Source organism: Ptychodera flava, chromosome 7 (assembly GCF_041260155.1).
Source record: "Ptychodera flava strain L36383 chromosome 7, AS_Pfla_20210202, whole genome shotgun sequence".
In the NCBI taxonomy this organism is placed as follows: Eukaryota; Metazoa; Hemichordata; class Enteropneusta; family Ptychoderidae; genus Ptychodera; species Ptychodera flava.
This window is the reverse complement of record NC_091934.1, coordinates 11,884,460-11,907,372: the sequence shown is the minus strand read 5'-3', so window position 1 is coordinate 11,907,372 and position 22,913 is coordinate 11,884,460. Positions and strand designations below refer to the sequence as shown.

General features: G+C 37.6%; 1 protein-coding gene across 1 annotated transcript in view; it reads right to left on the bottom strand.

Annotated features, from left to right (window-relative positions):
• Positions 1-22,913, bottom strand: part of LOC139137821 (calmodulin-binding transcription activator 2-like) — a 117,775-nt gene that overhangs the window by 80,831 nt on the left and 14,031 nt on the right. The window contains 1 exon segment of the mRNA XM_070706087.1: positions 20,164-20,288. The gene's annotated coding sequence lies outside the window, so the exon portion shown is untranslated.

The following is a 22,913-nucleotide window of genomic DNA, read 5'->3' as shown; positions in this document are numbered from 1 at the left end:
GACCCTACTTGACCTAACAGTGGTAAAATATCCAATGACAGCTCATTCGATAGGAAATTAAATCAGTGATGGCGGGGTTCAAATGGCCTGTGTTGGGAAATGCCATGAAATGATATACCGGTATTCCTAAAACATCTATTTGCTTAGATGTACTCCAGCTCAGTACATTCACTTGCTCCGTTGAAAACAATGGCTATGCTTACTGGTGAAAAGGCTAACAAAACTGAAAGAGATACAAAGCTTCTGCTTCCCTACTTTCTGGGGTGTTTTTTCTTGTTGATGCTGACTAGGTTTAATATTATCATTAGGAAGTTTTTTTCTCTGCTCCACAGTACTAATTATGGGATGATATCCCCATCTGTTGTCACATTGAAGGGGCAAGTGCTTTATCAGAATGATTTTGTTGTAAATGTTCGACTACCAACTCCATTATTACGGTGAGACTAAGGCAGCATACTCCATTACATAGACAATTAATTCTGAATACCCGGTACATGTGGTCCAGGATTCACTGTGTTGTGACAATAAATCGAAAGGCACTAATACATATTCACTCATAAATTCAAAGTACTGGTACCTGCAGTACAGTACATAGCTCCACCGTCATCATTGATGACAATGGTTTTGGGCAGAATCATGGCAGTGAAAGGTTAAAATGGTTCACTACCAGTAGAGTTCCATGCTTTGATTCCTCACCATACAGGTATAATATCTTTCCATATTTTAGGAGTGGTGCACTCTGCAGCCTATCCAAAGAACAGTATCTTATGTATGCAAATATGTCTTTAAAGTAGAAAATATCAGCCAGACTAGGACACTGCAATAATTATCTGATATAAAGTGCAAATTATTAATACCTCAGTTCTTTGTTGCTTGATTGTACAGCAAAGACATGGAGACGACTCTGCAGAATGTCAGAATAAATGACTCTGACAAATTCAGTGTTGGTATTCTCTGAATTCAAAAAGACTGACAAGAATACTAGGACAGTTGTATTAAGAAGGCCATGCGGGCAGCAAAGCTGAAAATAATTGCCCCTGGAATAACTGAATGATGACGCATTACGTTTTTTTTTCCGCTGAGATAAGAGAGAAAGTGATTTCTGGTTGATGACTGAAAGCATTATTGATGTATTACAAATGATGTAACTATAAATAAGTTTGACAAGGGAGAATGAATACTTGCATAACAAAGAGACTTTGAAATGAGAACACATCTGACTCTTCATTACAGACACACATGTGCTGCAAATCCAGATATCAGAATGCTCTCACAACACGGCGGCCTTATTTTTCAGAAACGCTGTACGTACCGTAAATGGGCCAACCCATGTGGCACTCTGAAGTAGTTAAATATCTCGTAATAGCGCAAGCCCTACGTGTTAAATCCCAGAACACTTTCCTTCATGGCCTAACATTTGATGAAAATATTGATGACCTAGCAATTTTGTGTGACATTAATCTGGCCCAGTTTGTTTGTGAGCAGCAAGGGGATACCTAGCTTTTTTCCAGTCTGATTACAAGTCACACAGAACAAGAATTATCTGAATCTGAAACACTGAATTTGAAATCACCGTGACCGTGCCATTTTCGTGTTGATAATACCTACTGCAGTCAATATACGGATTGTTACAGATTATATATATTTTGAGCGTAAGCAACTAAACATTCACATTTTTTGCTATTTCTGTGTCTTTGAAATGACTCAATAATATGCCATTTGATGATGCAAATCACAAAAAGGAAGATCTCTTTATTTTGGATGGATGAGAGAGGTGAGAGATGGAATGAAAAGGGAACTGTGAGGGATGAAATGAACATATTCAGAAAGACACACAGCTAGAGAGGGCAGGGACAGAATGATGTGGTATACATATACAGAGTTTTCAAAAGGTATCGGTTAGGATAACCCCCTGATAAAAAGGATCCAACATCGTATTCGATCCAGCCACCATCTCAGATACTGGTAACCACTGCAGCATGTCCCTTTAATAATAATACACAAGTTGTATTCAATTTGCAGGATGATATGAGGTACATATATCTCCAGTCCCTGTACATAACTGATTCATCATTTCCGGTATGAAACAGAATGTGCTGATTTGATAGAGAAGGTGACAGCTGGTGAGAGCCAAAGGGCAAATCAATACTTTGATAAATGATCGTGTCTGTGTTGTAAAATGAACAGCAGGAACTCATTGATTGCCGCCACAATATTCTCTTTTTATTACATTGTTCACTATTTGAGCTAATCCATTGTTTCTGAAAGTATGGGTAGAAATGAAACCACAGCTTTAGAAACAGGAAACGTTTTCAAACACTGCATTAAAAATCAATTCCCATTTTGATGTTACGCAGAAATGGTCTGCTATAGATATGCCAGGTCTTTGGTCTTGGGGCACTGGACAACTCAAATTAACAATCGCTCATTCAACCTTCCTGATATAAAATTTAGGTAGAGTACCTCTGGAGACCTGACTATACAATGGCTGTACAGGTACAGAGTGTACCACTATGGGCAGACTGCCAATGGGTTGCAATCAATTGACATCACTTGACACACCCATCATTCTCTAATCTAATGATTTCTCACCTGATAAAAACATAATCTGATTGTATCCATGGTTTGACAAAATGACTGCCAAGGCAAATATGTTGCCTGAAGAAAACCCACATGTTGTTATTTTATCAACAAATTGCCAGTAATCTGCACTACAGAAATATCAGAATTTACAAGGTTCACCTGTGTGTGACAATTTCAAATGTATGGTGTCAAGTATGGAAAGTCCGAAACATGGTTGGGATGACTGCGTAAGCTTTGCAATGACAAAGACAAGAATGTCTCTGTTTAATGACAACTATTTTTTGAATGGTTTTACTAAAGAAAGATTAAACCTATACTTGGGATATCATTGTTGCCAATTTTGTGTTATTTTAAAAATACTTTGAAATATGCTGAGATAATGCCTGACTAAATACCTTCAGCCCAAGTCACAGTAGAGTATTGAAAGAAAGACAGCAGAGACATACCTTCTTGTCTCTACAAGGAATATGCACAATAAATGAGATAATGGTGGTTCCCATAAACAGCAAAGCTAAGCTAACACATAACTTGTTTGGTTGACTCTCACATTAAAATGATCAACTTTGGATAACTTTGCAGTTGATTATATTTCATGATTCCATAGAAAGCATACAAAACCCAGCAACTTCCATCACAGTAAAAGGTATCTTTTCTTACCGGTACTTTCTGAAATAGCAGTACCTGTATGTGTGCATTTTCTGAAAGAGAATACCAGGTACATCAAATGACATATAATTTATTGATCATGTATGCTAAGTAAGGGCTGTACGCAGGTACACAGAAAACTGACCATAATACTGGTAAATATGAAGAGGTTGTTAATATTTGAATTTGGAAAAGATTTCAGCAGTATTCACTTCTGTTGTGTGAAGTTGCTGGATGTACGGTAAATTACAGAAGTGATACAGACGAGAATAAATTGTGTAAATAAATACTTTAAAAGTTTGTTCTAAGAGTAAGTCAAAGCTGCCGTCATCTACAATTCCACATTCTCCTTTTATTTGACTTGAAATCCAAATCAGCAATTCCTCTTTTTAGGATTTTATTCCATGTTTCATTTCCTATTTTCCAAGACACATCACGTGTGAATGTCATTTACAGGCGAGACATTGGTTTAAAACTGATTTTAATGATAAAGCCCTCATCATCTGCTTCACATTGCACTTAGCACATACCTAAGCACTTTAAATTTGAAATTTAAAACTAAGGGTACCATTGAGAACGACTGTTGACATTTATTTGAAACAACATTTACTTTCCAACAGTTATGCAAATATGAGAACTGTTCAGGGAAGGTCTATCGTTGTCAACAACATTATTGGCCATTTTTTTTCTGATTCAGTCATCTCTAAATTTTTGAGTCTTTTAATCTTTTAATCCATTGAGAATTTCAGAATTATTCAAGTTAATGGGTACAGCATCTTGAGCAAAAGATGCTGTAATTTCATATTCAATGTGAAATGACACATAAACATCAGATGTCAAACAATACAGTAATTGCATTTGGAAAACTGTCAAGATGATCTTCATCTTTATGGATGACTCAGGTATTAATCAAAAGATCAATATTATTTTTTCCCATTTAATCTACAGTTCTTTTTGTATTAACGTTTCAATTTTACATTCAAGTAAGCTACTTAAAGATCTGCAGAATTTGTCAGTAATGTAATTTCAGGCTAAGCAAATACAGTTCAAATGCCCTGGTTTGAGTCTCGTGAGTATAGAAACAGGAAGTGAATGATTGGAAATACCCGCTGATACCATGGTAAATGGAATCAATAGATATTGGATATTGTCCCAGCCTACAAGAATTTATATTTGACACATAACATAGGAGTTCTGTGCCAAGTGCTGTACCTATCCACTGTTTCTTAGTGGAGTACCGTAACATACCCGGTACATACATGTTTGAAATCACTAAATTTGAATAAGATGATGCTGGGTATTCAACATTGCAAGTCGCAACACCTACAACCTGAAGTGGTATGCATATGAAATAAAAATGACCACTTAAACTTACTCTTACTGTCCTGTGCACAAATAATTACAGGTAATAATATTACAATTATATTGACTTTTGTTTTATCACTACAGGTGCTATTTACAATTGAAATATATAGAAAATAATAGCTGACAGACCCTGTTTAATCATACCAGTGTTTTCCAATGTATATATCAGAGGGGAAGGGAATTAACACAATAATGCCATACCCTGTGATTATCTGTCTTGGTGTATGCAATCAACTGTGATGCTATTAAAATTTACCACTTCGACCTCAAAAGGGAAGTATTAACTTGTTTGCTTTTTATTACCATACTCAAGAGGATTTCCAGTGAATAATGTAAAATATTTGAATTAGCCATGAGGAGTTTATTACAGGTTAGTAGCCTCTCAGTATACAGTCATTATTGTGTGGAGACATGATTATTGTAATTTCATGGTCATGCATGCAAACCTGCTGCAACTTGTACAGTACTGGGTATCTATGCAAGATTAACATTATCGAAACCCTGGATGGTACTTTTTTGTCCAATACTACACATACATCGGTAGCTGGGATGCACTGTCACAAATTTCAGAAAATGTGTAAGTCCTGCATGAGAATTGTGGTGCATTATAGCAGTCTAAAAGCTTTGATCATGTCACCTTTTTGGAGCAAAATAGGCCTAGCTTCTACTGGCATACTGTTGTAATATTGGTATATGTCAGGGTTTGAAATACTCTTTTGGGGGCAACATGCACTCTGTGCATGTCAGGTTTTGCATCAACATGCACCAGCAGTCTGACTACCTGCACTGTCACCCAGGTCATAGTTTGTCAACTAGGTATTCCAAATTATCATCTCCAGACAGTTCCTCTAGTCTGTATGCATTCGTGGTCCATATGGCCGTGTTTGGGGTTTCCTCTGCGTTTTACTGTCTTTGAACCAAGTTCAATTGCAGAATCTGGATCTCACGGTACTACGGTCCCAAGTGACAGTTGAACTTGTAACATGCACTGACGGATGGCATGGCTTGACTACACGACGATTGACGCTTGTCTGATTCCGTCTTGAAACTTTCAGTTTCCGCAATGCATGGTCGAACATCCATTTCATCAGACTTCTCAGATGACTTTTTAATCCCAAAATCAAGGAGGGTCCGTTGTTTTGACATTTTAGAGGTTTTCTCGAGTCTCAATATAAAAAAAATCCACCACAGAGGAAACCAAAACATTGCCATGTGGACGCAATCGAATACAGCCGATGTAAGCCGATAGGTCACGATGGGGCCCCAGAGGGCATTGTAGCCAAAAACGTTGCCATGTGGACGTAATCGAATACGTCCGAAATAAGCCGAGGGTCTGCCTGTAGGGCATTTTTTGACAAGGCTATGCAGTCTACTTATATGCAGTAGAGTTTGGGGCCCTCTAGGCTATGTATACTGGAGAGGCTCATGCGTAGCTTCTAAATTTCCGGTTTGCGGACTTTACATAGTTCGATAAATTCACGTCAATATCAACAAAACTGAAAAAATATTTCCAGTCAAAATGTCCAAAATGAGGATGATTTCGCATATGATGACAAAGATCTTACTTTTTTTCGCCTTTTTTTCAACATGCACAGTGTGCATGTTGCTCTGGCGATCTACCTGCACCATGGTGATATGGACATGCATAGTGCAGTGTGCACCCGGGTATTTCGAACCCTGTATGTTATGAAATGTTACAATGAAAGAGTGTGTCAATCACCACTTTGATAAGCATACAGTACCTAAGTTTTCTCATAGTAAGTTGAACAATATATTTTATAATACAATATTTGTAAATGAAACTGATCACCTGATATGGTAAAGCCTGGATCTTCAACTGATTGGACATCATTATCATAATGATATTCGGATAAAACAACACCATTATCATAATGATATTCAGATAAAACAACTGAATCACACATTTGTGTAGTCATGAAGCAAATCAGTTAAAAAGCACAACTACAGATTATGACCTTGTATACTGTATGGTACATACACACAGAAATAAAGTCATATTTATGTGTAGGGGTGTAGTATTGCTTTCTACAGCAATGGGAAGGTACAGAAACAGCAAAAGTGATCATTAAAATCGCCTTTCAACAGACGTTTTCTTTTAAGCACCACTTCAGTGTAAATGTTCTGACAAATCTTGGCATGCCAGATACGATCCCTGGACTGAATTTTCTCATCACATCACACGCCCACAATTAACGGGAAGCATTTCATGGCCATCACTGGATACATACAGATCACTCAGAAGCTGATTGCTATCGGGTCCCATCTGTGGGAGGTAGACACTTTCACTTTCAATTCATTTGGGAAATGCCGTGCCTGAGAGTAAAGCTGGAAATTTTACATGCTATCAGATTTGTATTAATTCATCAACTCTTCGTGACTTTTCCTTATTGAGATTGCTTACAGGGGAAATATTGCTAAATATCAGGAAATGTGAAAAATATGTAGCCTTGAGCAGCTACAGGTGTTACTTTTTGAACAATTTTTTAGTTTTCTCTATTAAAATTGTCAGCATTTTGCTAATGCCATAAGGTGTGTTCACAAAAGGAAGCAACCAAATCTATATTCCTGGGAATTCAAGCAATATTACTTATCATGGTGATCATCTTTGCGTACAGCCTCAATGTTATCATAATTCAAAGAATATATTCTACATTCTGAAGAAAAGCATAGGTTTTTTTATTTATCGGGTTTCAGACTCGAAACCTAAGCTTCTGTTAACATGAAACTCTTGTCAATATGACGTACTTATGAGAATTTCAACCAATTTCTAACACCACACATCCTGCTCCCAGAATATCCCATTCAAAAACAAAATGTATAAACATCTTTTCTCGTTATGGCCGGCCCAAAAATTCAACTTGTTTGTCATAGCTGTTGCGTGATAAGAGCTAATAATTTGAAGTTTGTTTCAATTTGATGACTCACAAATCACTGAGTGCAATATGGCACAGCCTCTCTGAATGCTGATGGCAGACAGACATATAGATACTTTACACTACATCTGATTATGACTTCTTTAACATGAAGACACTGCATATGGGGTATGTATGCCACAGAAATAAAGTCCATATTGTTCTTGTACAAAGGCTGACTGACTGGGCTGTTGAGTTAGTTTTCAATCTTTCCCGTTGCTCTCCCCATAAGCATCTTTGTTATCAGCGGGAACAATGACTAAAAGTAAAACCACATAAACAGTCAATGCCAACAAGTACTATGTGAGAACCAGGGATTGAGGACTACCCCTTTACAACTGCAAAAGGTTTGTTTTAATTCATTGTTAAAATACAGTGTTTTTATGTTTTTCTGAAAATTTTCATTGTATTTGATAATTTGATATAATTCACTGTGCAAAATATCACATTCTGACAAGGTTCCTTGAAACACCAGTTCATATAAATGTGATTTATTTCAAATTATTCCAAAGCATGTACATTGAACCGGTAGATTTGGATTTGTGGCAGTAATATTCCACAGAAACCTCTTTCAGTGTGTACAGCCATTATTGAGAAAGGGTATCACTAGAAACATTTGAAAGCTCAATCACAGCCACTTCTGTAGGAGACGGCATCCCTAGAAAGATGGCTAACATGCACCCACGTCAAAGAACATGAAGTATGTGATATGTGATATGTAACTGCAGGCAGGATTTGTCAGCTTTTTAATACACTGTATGGTACAACTACAAGTTATAAGCGAGTACACTGTACAGTACAGCCAATAGTAGCGTATTACACATCAATCATGTGCTCACACATTCCGGTATTTTGCTCAAAATATGCTGAAACACTAGATTCAAAACTATTTTCTGCCATGTACAGGGACAGAGCTACAGTACAAATGAAAATGAACTGATACTGTCCTATTTTCTGAACACGGACTGAAATTGGTGAATTGGTGAAAATTACAACATCTCCTTGCAAGTAGGGGATGTATGAAATGATGGACTGAACTGATTCAGTTTCTTAATGATACACCTTTGATGACTGTCACTGAAATCACTTTCAAGTTTTTTTTATTATTCAGCCCACCAAAAAAAATGCTTGAAAAACAATTTCATCAATACCATAAGAACTGTAAATTCAGTTTGACGAATTGTCTGTTCTCAATTATAAACCACAAACTTACAAGTACCGTATCAGCGACTGAATAATGACATGAACTTTCCAATATCTCTTTATTGCACTAATAATGGGATACCATAAGACACACTGGTTGCACTTCATCAATGGATCAAGCCCATACAGTATGTACTGTACTTTGTCATCCTGTTTCACATATCCGTGAAGATTTCTCATATTACAGTGTCTGGTGTTCTGCTATGACCTGGGGGCAAAATTTGCCCAGTTTGTGCTCTATAATTGTGTTCATTCTTCTAGAAAAACAAAGACTCTTGTAAATGAACTTTCAGTGTGTTCAAGAAGTGGGCCTGTAAGTACTTAGATGATATTTCCTGTCTGAGGCATTGGTTGTCAAATGAAACTGTCTAGGGCGGTGTTAGATTGAAGTTATCAATTGGAAATTTGGAACCCAGGAGTACCGGTACAACAGTGCCACAATTATTCATTGATTTTTCAAGTCATTCTGTGGCAACTGGTTTACAAACAAAAGCACAAGCAAAACTATCTTGAAACAGATTATGAGCAAGAGGACTGCAAAATTTAACACGGTGAAAAGAATGTCAGAGATCTTATAAGTGATTTTCGATATGCCAGGAGATATTACAACATCCATGTACTAGTACTGTACATATATACTGTATGTTAATTTAAATTGTATATGAGCAAAGGTACTGTTTACAACACCTGTGAACACATTCATAATTAATATCTAACAGTATGTAATTAATGTTTATTTGTAATTTTTCAGTTTTCTATGAATGTACGATGAACTTTTGATAAAATTTTTTCTCAAGTTTGCAAGATGAATTGTTAAAAGCTGTAACAGAGGACCTCCAGGTGCTTCATGTTAAAATTCACTTATCAAATTATAATTCACTTGTTTACACAGTATTTGGATTGAAATTACTAGATGGCACAGATTTTCTACATATATCTAAAAACCTAATTTGATTGCTTGATTCAAAACATCGCGTATTCTTTCATCAATATGCCTCTGCAATATGATGAAAATGGTCTGTGGATAGTGTGTTTGATACAAGTCTTAACAACCTCTGAATACCATGGGCATAATAATATACTTCAGGTTATAAATTACAGGTTTCTTGAATAGTCAGTTTTTTCAAAGGTATGAATACTGAACTAAAAAGAAAGGGGGCAAGCACAATCCCAAGGGGCTAATTCTTCCAAACACACGTACACACACTAAATAATATCACCTCACCAATAAATCTTGCACAGCATATTGGACCCAAGTGCAAAACATTTTCATTCATACGGCTTAGATTTTTATACACAGTATTAGATGTTTATGTATTAAGTCTATAAGATTTATACTTTTATGTGCTTGACTGCCACCTGTACAATGGTGATATCAAAATATGAATGCACATGGCTGAATTGAGGGGTGAATTGTGTGTTTATCAATTTGTGTCTCATTAGCGACAATACCACCTGTGTCATCGTGTGCTGTGAATTAAATTCAATGACAAAAAAATCCTACCAGGTCTTACCTATGTCAGCAAAAAAGTAAAGAATGACTTGATATTGGCTGTTCTGTGCATGTTGGGAAAAGTGCTAACAGATTACAACATCTATTTTGCTCTACTGGTGAATGCATGATTTTCCCTGGCGTTTTCTATTTCTGTTTGCTAACATGACTTCCTGAGACAATTGTTGCAGTTTCATAACTCACAGACCAAACTGATCAAGCTTGAAAATAAAGCAGTAATTTCATTCCTTTTCATTCTGGGTGACAGCAGGCTTGGAATAAACACAATTTACCTGTATCTGATGTGTTGGAGCTCAATTCAGAGGTAGAGAGAGAGAGAGAAAATCCATCAATATCTGCCACAAGCAATTTGTCTGTAATATCCAAAAATAAATTTCCAATGCATTGACAGCCTTTTTTTAACCTGCCTCCCGGCCATCTCTTCATTGCTGCTGATTTCGTTACCAATGGCAACAACGATTTGTAGTTAGACAGTATCCCTCTGATGTGACTGATCAATGAATGATTTAGTAAACATAGGGCCAAAGTCCCTGAAGCTACAATAGACATGGATACAAATTAAGTATTTCCTGACTGTATGAAATTATCTCACTTTAATAGGTCATCCTAGGGACTTGTAAACCAAATGTTAAAGCTGTCTGACCAGCGGTTTTGAAAAACAAGCAACTCAACAGTTGACAGAGCTCTGCTGTGTAATATGTAGAGAATAACCTTTTGTGACACAGTATTGATGAAGAAGGTGGATATCTTTCATTAACCCTTTTCCTGCCGAGCGCCCTTGTCCGTTATTCTCCCAAGTCAGTAGAAAACCGCCCCATAATATGTGCCTGCAAAAGATTGGCTCTCCTGCATGTTATCCTGCCAGCCATTTTGGCAGAAATCGCCCATTTTCAGGGTAGTTTTAGCCGTACTTATACTGTTAGACTTCGATATTTCTACATGCCCGTAGACAGGGAAGGAGCTCAAGGGTTGCTGCAGAAAAAAATTGAGGTCACCGGCTTTGTTTGCCCCTGGGAGTGCGTCATTTTATTGCCGTTTCATGTTTATTTTTTCGGAAATAAACTCCTTCAGTATTACGCACGTCCGCTAGGCACAAACATCACCTCACTCGTCTGTTAGTCAGAGGCCCTGAGGGTCGTGCTAGGGGTGCAGAAGCACCGTCAAACCTGTCCTGTTTCCCCAGGGTAGGGTCAATTGAATACGTACCTTAAACGACTAGGCAGTGTAGCACAAAAACTACGTTTTTGCCGTTGTATTAACGACATGGCTGAGCCATTGAAGCACAGCTTTACGTAGTTTTGCCAGCTCAGTTGGGAGTTGGCTTACGAGTGTTACCGTTCATTACTGACTTAATCGAGTGGTCCTCAGTCAGGTATGGGTTTGTACCGACATGGCTTGGGCTGCAGCTAACCAGTGATAACCAGTCACTACCCCCAAGTCTTCAGTTCACTTTTGCGATGCACGGGTGCAACGCACTATGCTTCCATTGTTCTAGCCATCGACGTGTCCACATGCTGGCAGCCATATTGTACTGCTAGCTGGTTTGCATAACAAAAGCAGTCCCTGCTAAATGCAGACGTTATCCCCGTACATGTAGCATATTGACCTCATGTGCCCTTTTGAATTCTCTGTACGCAAACAGCGTACGTAGTTACCAATGCATCGGCAAGAGGATACGTTTGCCTGCAAACCAGAGCCAGTACTTCGGACGGTGGAATAAATAAAAATCCAAAGCTACGTCCATTGAATGGCACGGCCAAGGCAGTGAAGGACGTTGCCTGGCTTGAACTTGCAGAGCTGAATCCCAGCTTAGTACGTCGGACACCAGTTTGTAATGGTATTTCCGAGTCGTTCATATCCGTTCCATGGGAGGAACAAGTCAAGCCGTCCCGTCAAAAATACGTTCTCATTTTCAGTCACGCACAACTGAATAAGTGACTTTCGTCTCGCACCATCGGCATATCTGCCAAGTCGTTTGCAAGAGGTAGCCTTCTAGATTAGCATTGCCGAGTTGGTCAAGTTCGGCAGCAATCTGTATAGTGCCAGGCAGCCAAGTACGTCCAACTCCGCCAGAAAACGTCACCATGCTATCCTGCCAAGTCCGCTAAAAAGCGGTAAAAAAAAACCAGCCCCCCCTCGGGTGTGGGGGACTGGCGGACAGGTTTCTGCACCTTTCCCTGTCCCTGGACTCCCTGTGAACCCATTTCGAGAGCAAACGCCGTTCCTCGCCCAAAACCTGTCCTCGAACGACCCCTAGCGTGAGCAAGGGTTTGCTACACGTAGTTCCGTCGACTAGGCAGGAAAGGGGGTACCCAAAAAGGGCCCGATTTCCACCGGGTTGGGAGAATAACGGTCACCAGTGCTTAGATTCTGGCTACACCGAATTTCAAGCGGATTTTCACCGACTTGGCAGGAAAAGGGTTAACATTGTAAGTGAGTTCTGTTGAATAAGTTGAGACTGTACATACTCAGAGAAAGCACACTGAAGAGACAAATGTTTGAAACTTAAGAAGTTCAAGGTCATCAAAAGCATTATAAGGAATCATGTAACTTTCATTGCACTGTTTACACAGATTGCATAATTGCTATAAATAGCACATGAGGAATCTTACAGCCCAGCTTTACCATAAAAACCCTATCACTTTGACCACTCTTTTAATTGACCACTCTATTTTTTTCCTCAAAAAGTATTTTATTTTATCCTTACCAAGTCAACCATAAATGGAAATTAGAACTTTCTCTATCTCTATCTCTATTGACTATTTTGAGCACTTTCTTTTAGATAACATACAGGGCACAATAAATGACGGTTCAGAATATGTCAAAGTTGGGATTCAGGAAAGTTGCCTTTACATGTTTTAATCCTCCAAGATGGTAAGCATTTCACTATGAACTGTCAAAAAAGGTTGAACTTTCTGATAATTCTACATAAAAATTATTTTGGCTTTGATGATTTCCTAATTAATTCAATTATTTAAAATCATATTAATTATTTTTTTCTGGGTGAATTGATAGGGTTTATACAGTACAAGAATTACATACAATGCAAGTCAAATTTTGACCAAAAATGACAAAAAAATTCCTTAAAAATACACATTTGCATATTTCATCACAATTTGAACAAATCTAAGTTGGGTTACCCCTAGGGACCTGTATACCAAATAACAAAGCTGTCTGACCAGCGGTTATGAAGAAGAAGATTTTTTATCAAAAACACCTTTTTTGGCATTAATTTGCCTATTTTCAACAATATCAAAAAATTAAAAAAATAGTTTCTCAAAATCATATTTTTAATCTACACAACAAATATCGAATCAGTAAGTACTGCGGTTCTCAAGATATTTGAGTGGACGGACGCCTCACAAACGGACATACATACATACATACATACATACATACATACATACATACAGACTGACGACGGACGCCGGACGGATACCCATCCCAATAGCTTCTATAGACTATAGTCTATAGTAGCTAAAATTCTCCAAATCTTGTTGTGTTGTGTTTAATGTACATTGATTTGATGCACATTCAATTTATCAAAATATACATTGCATTAATCCCAGAAAACATCTGCTTCAGGCCTTCTTACCGACAACCAAGTAGCTTTTTGCTGGTCTGCCATTTATGGATTTTCCCTCTATAATGACTGTCTGTAGGTACCATTACATAAATCAAAAGTTCAAAATGTTTGTGGCACACTGGCAATTACAATTCATCAACATAGCTTTCTTTTCAAATCCTTGATATAGAAGTGCAAAAGCTGAAGGCTATCAGGGTCTCACCTTTCTGAAACAGAGAGTACAACTGCTCTTGTTGAGAGAAATCTATTGGTTTCTGACTTTGTAAGGTTACTGTCTGATCACTGAGAATGAATAATTTTTCTTTCATGGATTATTGCTGTGTGATGGTAACTCAAGTGAGATTGAAAACATCATGGCACTTGGAGGTTAGGCATCCACTGGGAGAAACTGTTTTCAATGTCAGGTTGAAGTTCTGACATGAAGTGGGTTGAGTTTTGTTCTTTTCTCACTGACTTCTAAGGAAATGATAAGATTTCTTGACAGAGACAGCTGTTAAAGGGCTGACATTTTGTGATGGCATGGTTTCTGCGCCTTGACATCATGCATCGATGTTGGAGTGTGCAGCCCATCCAGGTCAGATAGTGTCTACTCATGTTTTGGTGTCACTAGGCGGTGACTGAGTAGAATAACAATAGTGCGATGTGCAAACACTCTGTGCTGCACAGTAAAACTTAATTGTCTGCAACATGGATCAACAAACTATATTTATAGTATGGCTTGTAATGGTAATAAATTAAATGAATAATATCTGTTTGAAAATTTTCTTGCCGACAGTAATTACATTATTCATTGAGTGCATTTACTTGTTACCCTAGCATCTTTGTGGAGCAATATTAAATTTGTGTTAATCAAATTGCAGATTAGGGGAAATTGAAGACTTCTTCATTTAAACTCCCATACTTTAATTCTGGATTTTTGTTTTTATACCAACCACACTTTTGGGAGCTTTGATAGTATGCAGTGATCAGGTCCAATCATTTGAGAAATTCTGACTTTGTCAGGTACATGTTGGCCAATTTGCAAGTTTCTAATGACTTATTACTGTACCGGTACATGTTCTACACTGTATCTGTAATTTTACCGACAATTTTCATCACAGTACAAGAGCAATATATATTTTGTTCAATTATATTTTACCACAAATAGTAGTAATATCCAAGGACCATACACATGCAGATCAGAAAGCCTAACACAGCCCTAGATCCAGTTTGAAGGAGACACAAATAACTTATACCTGGTATTTTTAAAGCAAACAGGCCAGGCTGGTTAAACCTTTTAGACACTGCATTTTTTAACAGCTCTGCTGTTTTCCATGGTGATGTTGTACTGTATCTGTTCACAGGAAATATTGGCAGAGAGCAGTAAGACAAGGGCAAGGCTATGGTACCTACAAACAGCCTTGGCGCTCCTTCTTTCATAAGTCACTAAAAATCCTGCACAAATTGCAGAGTTGACGCAAATCTGTATAGAAAACCAGAAAATTATCTCCCCTTGTTGTGTAAGATATGGGAACGTAAAATTTTGAATTTTTCTGCAAACACATTTGAGCAAGATTGTAGGAATTAAATTTGTTGTTCTACAGTGCTGTATAACTAAGAGACACATTCTTGACAAGGTTTGAAAGTTGCATAAATGTGTATGTCAGGTGTGTAGAAAAGGCAAACTGGAGACCTTAATACAAACAAAAGCACTTCTATGTCAGCATTTGGCATAGAAAACATCTGGACATCAACACAACATCAACTAAACTCATTCCACAAAAACCGTCTAGCTCAGTGTTTTCAATTTTAGTACAGATACAGTTAGGTTACAACATTCGCTACTTACAAAACCGCAACATGCAACATCTTTAAAGGTTAAGCCAACTTGTCCTCATTTCCTATATAAAAGAGCATCTCAAAATGCCATGTATCTCATTGTTATAATTATCTAAACTCATGTAAACTTCTCTTCTAGTTTGACTTGCCTCTGTTGCTATGGAGATTAGTTCTACATGGTGATTTGCCTCATAAGGCTTTCCCATCTCTAATACAAAATTCTAAATGTTTCATGTTCTTTATTAATAATCATGACGATATCACCACAATACTCCCTCGTGACCTTCCTTTCCGAAAGAACTTTCCTATTAGGAAAAGAAATTCTGCAACATTTATATTCCACTTTGCGATATTTCTTAGATCTTCATTCAAGCCTGATAATGCCTAATCTTCTTCTCAGATCTTGATTGATCACCTGACGCAACAAACAAACATTCCTCTTGAGGGTGAATAATGGCGACAAAATGGAAAAATATTTTATAACAGCTGCGGGGGAGTTGTAAACTGACAAGTAACATCATTGGTTATGCTGAGCACGCTGTCTTCTGATATCATTACACATGGCCGATTTCCATCATATTGCACTGTATATCTGAGTCCAGGGCACTTTCAACACAAACTGAAAGCACTCTCACTGAATTTAAAACCTCTTACTTATTGCTGTACACTATACAATTTGCCAAAAAAAACTTTGAGTAGTTTTTATCTCCTGGTTTCATGAACGTAATACCACTGCTCATTTAACCTTTTCCCTGCCAGACAGTATCACTTCTCCCATCAGCCAAAGCGTTGAAAAGCAGTATCAAGCAAAAATCATACGTATTTCCACCCATTTGGCTAGGTCTGTTCCAACAACTTGAGTCCATAAAAATCATGTGTTACAGTATCTCTGATTTCATGGACCTCAAAATGTTCAATTTTTTGTTAAAATGCACCAAATGGGACATATTGTGCTTCACTAGTTTTAACGAACTTGACCTGATGGTGAAATATGAACTTGGCAGGAAAAGGGTTAACCTTTCTTCAAACTTAACCCTAAAATGGACCGGTGGTACATTAACATTTACCTTGAGAAATACAGTATAAGCCTGCAGTATTTTCTTGTTTTTGTTTGATTTGCTAAGTAATTTCACACAAAGCAATGCCTTGGGAGACATGCCCTATTTAAACACTGGCCGAGATGTTCATGGGGAACATTAACAGAACACTGTCACATATGATTTATATGCAGGATAAATTAATAAAAGGTAAGTGTGTGATTAGAATCAGCCACATTCCCTTGAGACAAGGAGTGAAAATTCATCTCGTGAATACTGATGAGTCGGCAATATCACAAACTACCGTATACACTCACTGCCAACTTGCAACGTCTTATCACCACTTCTATGTCGTATTTCTCTTCTTATCGAAATATCGGTGACATTTCGACAGCCAAATATGGATTTGCTCGACAAGGATATTTCTTCGATTAGAGTAAAGTCATTGATTGATAACACCCACCAATCATAGGACACACAAAACAACGCTGTTCAAGTGAGATGTTTCCTGAGTGTGCTAAGGGTGTGAATGTGCAATTGCTCTCCGGATTGCTATAAACGCATTCAACACTTTTCCATCACTTCCTGAATTACTCGAAAAAAATCAATATCTGCCATATAAAACCTCTGTATATTCACATTCAAAGAGAGTAATATATTCACATTCAAAGAAAGTAATTTTGTTGTATAGTATAGGCAAAGTCATACGGCACCCAACGTTCACTGTAACTCTGTTTTCCCAAGCAGTTACCAATAACCACTTTACTGTTTAAACGCGAACTCAAAACTTTTCACAAAGCCTATTGAATTTGATGTGGTATGCATTCACCCAAATGCAGTCAGCTCCAGCTGCGATAATGTCAGCTTTGTGATGCATTTTTGAGCAATATCTTTTTGTAGCATACAATTTCATGCTCTACTCCAAAAATAACGATAAAATGACTAGTATTTTAACAGCTAAATACAACAAAGCCTAGTATGTGATGTCTACTGAAATTATGGGTCGAGGCTTGAATTCATTTTGTCAACAATATTAATATTGCATACTCCTTGTATCCTGTCTGGTAAAGCTTACATCTTGAATGTAAACAGCTTTAAAGAGAAGAATAAGATTTGTTTTATTGACAAACATTTACAAATATCATTAAAAGTTACATCTACAGTTGACAGAATATTTGTCAGTTGTCTGCAGTATATTGGATATTTCACTGCGTTCACAAGTTGAAAACCTGGCATTTTGATATAAGTTTGGGAGTGGAACAGGAAATGAGAGTTTGTAAGGAGAACAAACATACTGGGAATAATCTATGCTTTGAAATTTGCAGCTGAGAGAGTTTACAGAACTTTCTGTCAGTAAATGAGATCAGCTGTTGTACCGGTATCTTGCCAAATACTAGGGGACATTTATATCTTTCCTGAAAACTAATTCGGCCATTGTACCAGTATTATTATTAGAACTCACACAAACATATTGGTATGCTCATGTATTTCAACACAGAAACTCTGCCGTTGGTGACTGATGTTGAAGTCAACATACACATTAAGGGGACAGCAATATTTATGCATGATGGTAGCAAATTGAATTGATCATCAATCAATTGATAAATTGATATGTGGACTTGATGACTTATATACCATTATAGTCTGGTAATTTCATTTACATATGCGTTTATTATTTGCAAAAACTCATCAAAACTGACTTCATTACATTTAACTGTGTAATGAATTGTTCATTTCACAGTACATGTATGAGGGTCACTTGTCTCAAAACAGTGAAATATCTATCCATGATTACATTCTCAGTTCGACAACATCGAATCCAACAAGCCGTATCATTTCATTTATATTACAACTTAATACCTTGCTATAAAGGTAATGAAATGGCCTCCATGATTGAGAGAAATATGACCCAACACCCATCCATTCTCAACAAGTAATCTTATTGAAAACAGCTACTGATACAAAGCCAAAGGTCACAGTTGGGGTCAAATGGCACATGGTATGTCTTCATATCAAATTCACTTTTTATTAATATGATTATGTCACTGGTCCAGATAATTTCTTATGGCTCCCTGCTGCGAAAAGAAAATTGGATTACATTATCCTAGGAATGTCGACGCAGCACTCTACGGTTAGGATTACTTTGGTATAGCAACCAGTTAACAGATACTGCCTGGGCCCTGATCTGGCATCAATTGCCAAGATTACAGACTGTCCCCTCGCACCTGTTTTCCATGTACTCAGACTGATCCGCAGTGCGTAAGAACAGAAGCATCCATTAGGTATGGAAAACATACGGGTGAGAAGGTTAATCAGCTTTGCTGTACTCCGGCTCTTGCAAAATGCATGTGCTTGGTGAGTGATTCCACCGCCAGAACAGCTGGTCACGGCTGTGAAAACAGTGCACTGCGGCACTGTGACAGTGCACTGCAGCACTGTGAAATCCCAAGAAGCTACGACTCAGCTTCCACCTGCTGACTGCATCACAGTGAAAGTAGAAACGACATACCAAACCTACGCATCACATACCCATCTAATTCAATCACCCTATACACACCCTACTTCCTTCCATTATAAAACAAGGACTGTGACGGAATTTCCTTATAAACCAATTCTGCTCATCAATTCTTCCTGACAGCCTGCTGTTCAGGCTTTGCTGACATAACTTGGAGGCTCTGACACAGCAATTTTTAGATATGACATAATTTAGTTTGTATATTTATACCAGTATGTTTAGGGTTACAAGGGATGGACATGTACAATACCTCATTAATTGATCGACTGAGTGGATAACCACAGTCCTTCTAACCACAGAGTGAATGTGGCATAGCCTATAGGGTAATTTCTGCAGTAATTGACCATTACGATAAAATGCAGTAAGAAATACCACTAGCTACCACATAGCAAGATTCAGAAGCAGATGTACAAATTCACTGTTTTTGTTACTGGTGGTGAGCAGTTAATGTCACCACAGCTCTGAAGTCATTTTTCCAGGGTTCCCTTTGCTACAGTATATCAGTGCAATCAAACGAGGGGATAGCAGAAATATTGTTGGGGTTCCCCAGGCATTTTACCAGGGTTCCCCCCTTAATGGAATCAGATTAGAGACAGCAGAAATATGGTAAGGGTTCCCAAATTATTTACCAATGTTACCCAATCTTAACTGAAACACTGCAGTCTGTAGACTACATGTAATGACAGCTACGCAAGATCTAGACTTTACAAACTTTACAAATGTCTGATGTGCCAAGAAGATGGCAATTACATTTCAGCAGTTAACCAACACTTCAAGTTATCTTCTTCTAGTAAATGACCCATTGATTCTCTTATCTACAATGATACTTGTCGGAGCTGGCAAAAGTTGCTTGGTGAAATTTGACCACATCCTCCGGCACAGGTCTTCTGAATCTGGGAAAATGATGGCTGGCAATTAACACAGGTGCCTACCGTTCACTGACAACAACAATCTGTGGTACTTACCTCATTTGAATTCCATCGATGCCGTTCCTTGGGAAAAAATTCCGCTTTGGTAATTTGGAAATTATTTTATCCACTTGTCTGATACTACTGTTTTATTCTTCTCTGTTTCTGACTATGCTGATCATCTGTGAAATTGACAGAAAGTACATGGATTTATAATTACCATAACTGCTTTGGTCAGCATTTTAACCCTTTCACCACCATGGTTTGGCCCGATCCTATTGTTATCAATGGTAAGTGTGGACTTGTTTACAGGGAATTAGGGGTGAACAGGTTAAAGTGGAATCTGATTCCGGGACATATATTTGGACTCTCAAACTTTTATAATACTTTTTTTACCTACCACTCGTAAGGGCTCATTTTGAAGCTCATGGCATAACTGACATTTTGCACCAACTTATTTTTGTAAAGAAACTGAAACTTTAATTTTTCCCCAGAAAGTTACTACACAGCAAAGGCAATCATTTTGAATTTCAAACATCGGTAAATTTAAGGTAATTTGTTTCCATACTTCCAAAATATGCATGATGACCACCCATGTTGGTTTTGATTTTGAAAAAGAAAAAAGGAAAGTTTCGGTGAAGAAAGTTTGGGAAAAATTTAAGTCTTTCGATGTCAAGGTGCATAATACTGCAAATGTGAATCTCAACTTTACACATATACATGTAACATGACATGACCTTTATTTGTCACTTGATTACGTTTACAGTAAATACAAATACAACTTGCATATGCTTCAAAGCATAAGTTTTCACCCTTTGCTCATAACAACTTGTTTTGAAACATTAACGTAGCTACATACCTTATAGACACTTTCAGATTTTTATTTTTTTTCTCAGTTATAGAAGTCCCAAACCGCAATAAAGTATATATTTTCTGAAAGCCCTGATATTGAGAAATGCGAACGTGCACAGTACACAGTCATTATTTGCATAATTAATAGTCATATGACAAGCATTTTCAAAATAAATCGGTTTTTCCTCCCTTTAGCGAGCATGCTGCACGATTTCCAGTTGAAATTTGTGCATTGACAAGCCTTGGTATAAGTCTACATGTCTATGAAGTATGTAGCTACCTAGACTTGGTTCAAGTCGGTGAATTTAAAAAAAGAAATCATTTATAATAGTTTCACTTGTGTCTCTCCTATTTCGTACAAACCTATCCGGAATTTGGCAGCTCCTGCCGAGTTTTCCCAGCGATTGAATGCGTTACGTTTGAGTCTGCGCAGTAGTGAGTTAGTTTCTGCCGGATTCACCGACTTGGACTTCTTGCAAAGTACAGGCGGTGCGACGGACTGTTTACACAGTGACGTCAAGCAAATACAAAATGATTGACAGCCCCCGCCGTTATTCTGGCCAATAAGAAGAACGCATGCTAATAAAGCTCTGCATGCATTAAAAAGTTTGTTGTCATCTCCGTGCAAAGCTAGACATCGAGTACGTTTTATATCTGGGTGAATAATGGCATAAAGTTCGTACATCAACAACGTTTTACAACTGATCGGTCGACCATCGCTAATTATGCAAGATTACCAAAGAAAGCTTGTTGAGAGTTACATTGAGGGAAAAGAGGTGTTCATCTGCGCACCAACCGGCAGCGGAAAATCACTGACATACGAAGTCGCCCCACATTGTTTTGATTTCCATCGCTTTTGGCACGTAAGAGAAGGCTACAACTGTAAGGACGGTGTCTTTTTCCATCCTTGAATAACCGGCGAGGATTTTCGCATTTTGCAACATGGGCCCCACAAACAACACAGATATTTTCACACGTTTTCGGTGATACAACAGAGGTCGTGCTGACTTTTGTGGGAGTGATCGCACTCGACATTTTGTCCACAATGCAACGCCAAGTATGTTTATGCACGTCTCGTTTGGGTAATTGGTAACTCCTCCAAATGTGTAAAATTTAGTGATGTCATCTTATGAATAATATATGAGTAAAGAAAACGTCATCTCATGAATAATTTATAGCAACGCAGATCGTGCAAGAAAGCCAAGTCTGTGATTCCGGGTGAAACTCCGCTGTACAGCGTTCACTCAACTCATTGCGTTCACCCTACTCATTGCGTCCACTCACGCGCGGTTTCACATGAAAGCAGAATACAAATCATTGCGTTCACTCCACTCAAACATTCACAAATCACAGACTTGAACCAAGTCTAGTAGCTACCTTAAATTGTTCTTCTTTTAATCATGAAGATATAACATTCATGGGCCAAAATGCATATTTTCAGATTTAGAGGATTAAACTTCCTTAAATTTACTAGTACCGGGTAATGACATTCAAATGACGACCATTCTCTCCCAGGAAAAATAAAATTACAAATTTTACCTTTTGATCTTTAATAGGATTATGAAGATTTAAGTTTCTATACAAGTATCATAACAATTAATCCATAAATACTCTAAAATTCTAAAATTCTAAGTGTTTCAGTGGAAAAATATTCCATTTTATTTTGATGATGCAGAGATAATATATCTGAATGAGTCTACAAGAACAACGTTGTAAACTAAGAAAGAATTCTCAGTTTACAGGGTCTAAATATAAGGCACTCCACTGTACATTGTAAAGATTCAGTCAACTATCAGTAACACATATATATGCTTTTCCAGAAGTCTGGTGATTGAAGAAGTCTGGGGATTGAAGGATTATGTAATGTAATGTGATCTCTGACCTCACACAGTGTTCTCTTTAGAGAAAAATGCTCAAGTGGAAGCAAAAAAGATCAAAGCTTTCGTTTGAAGTCC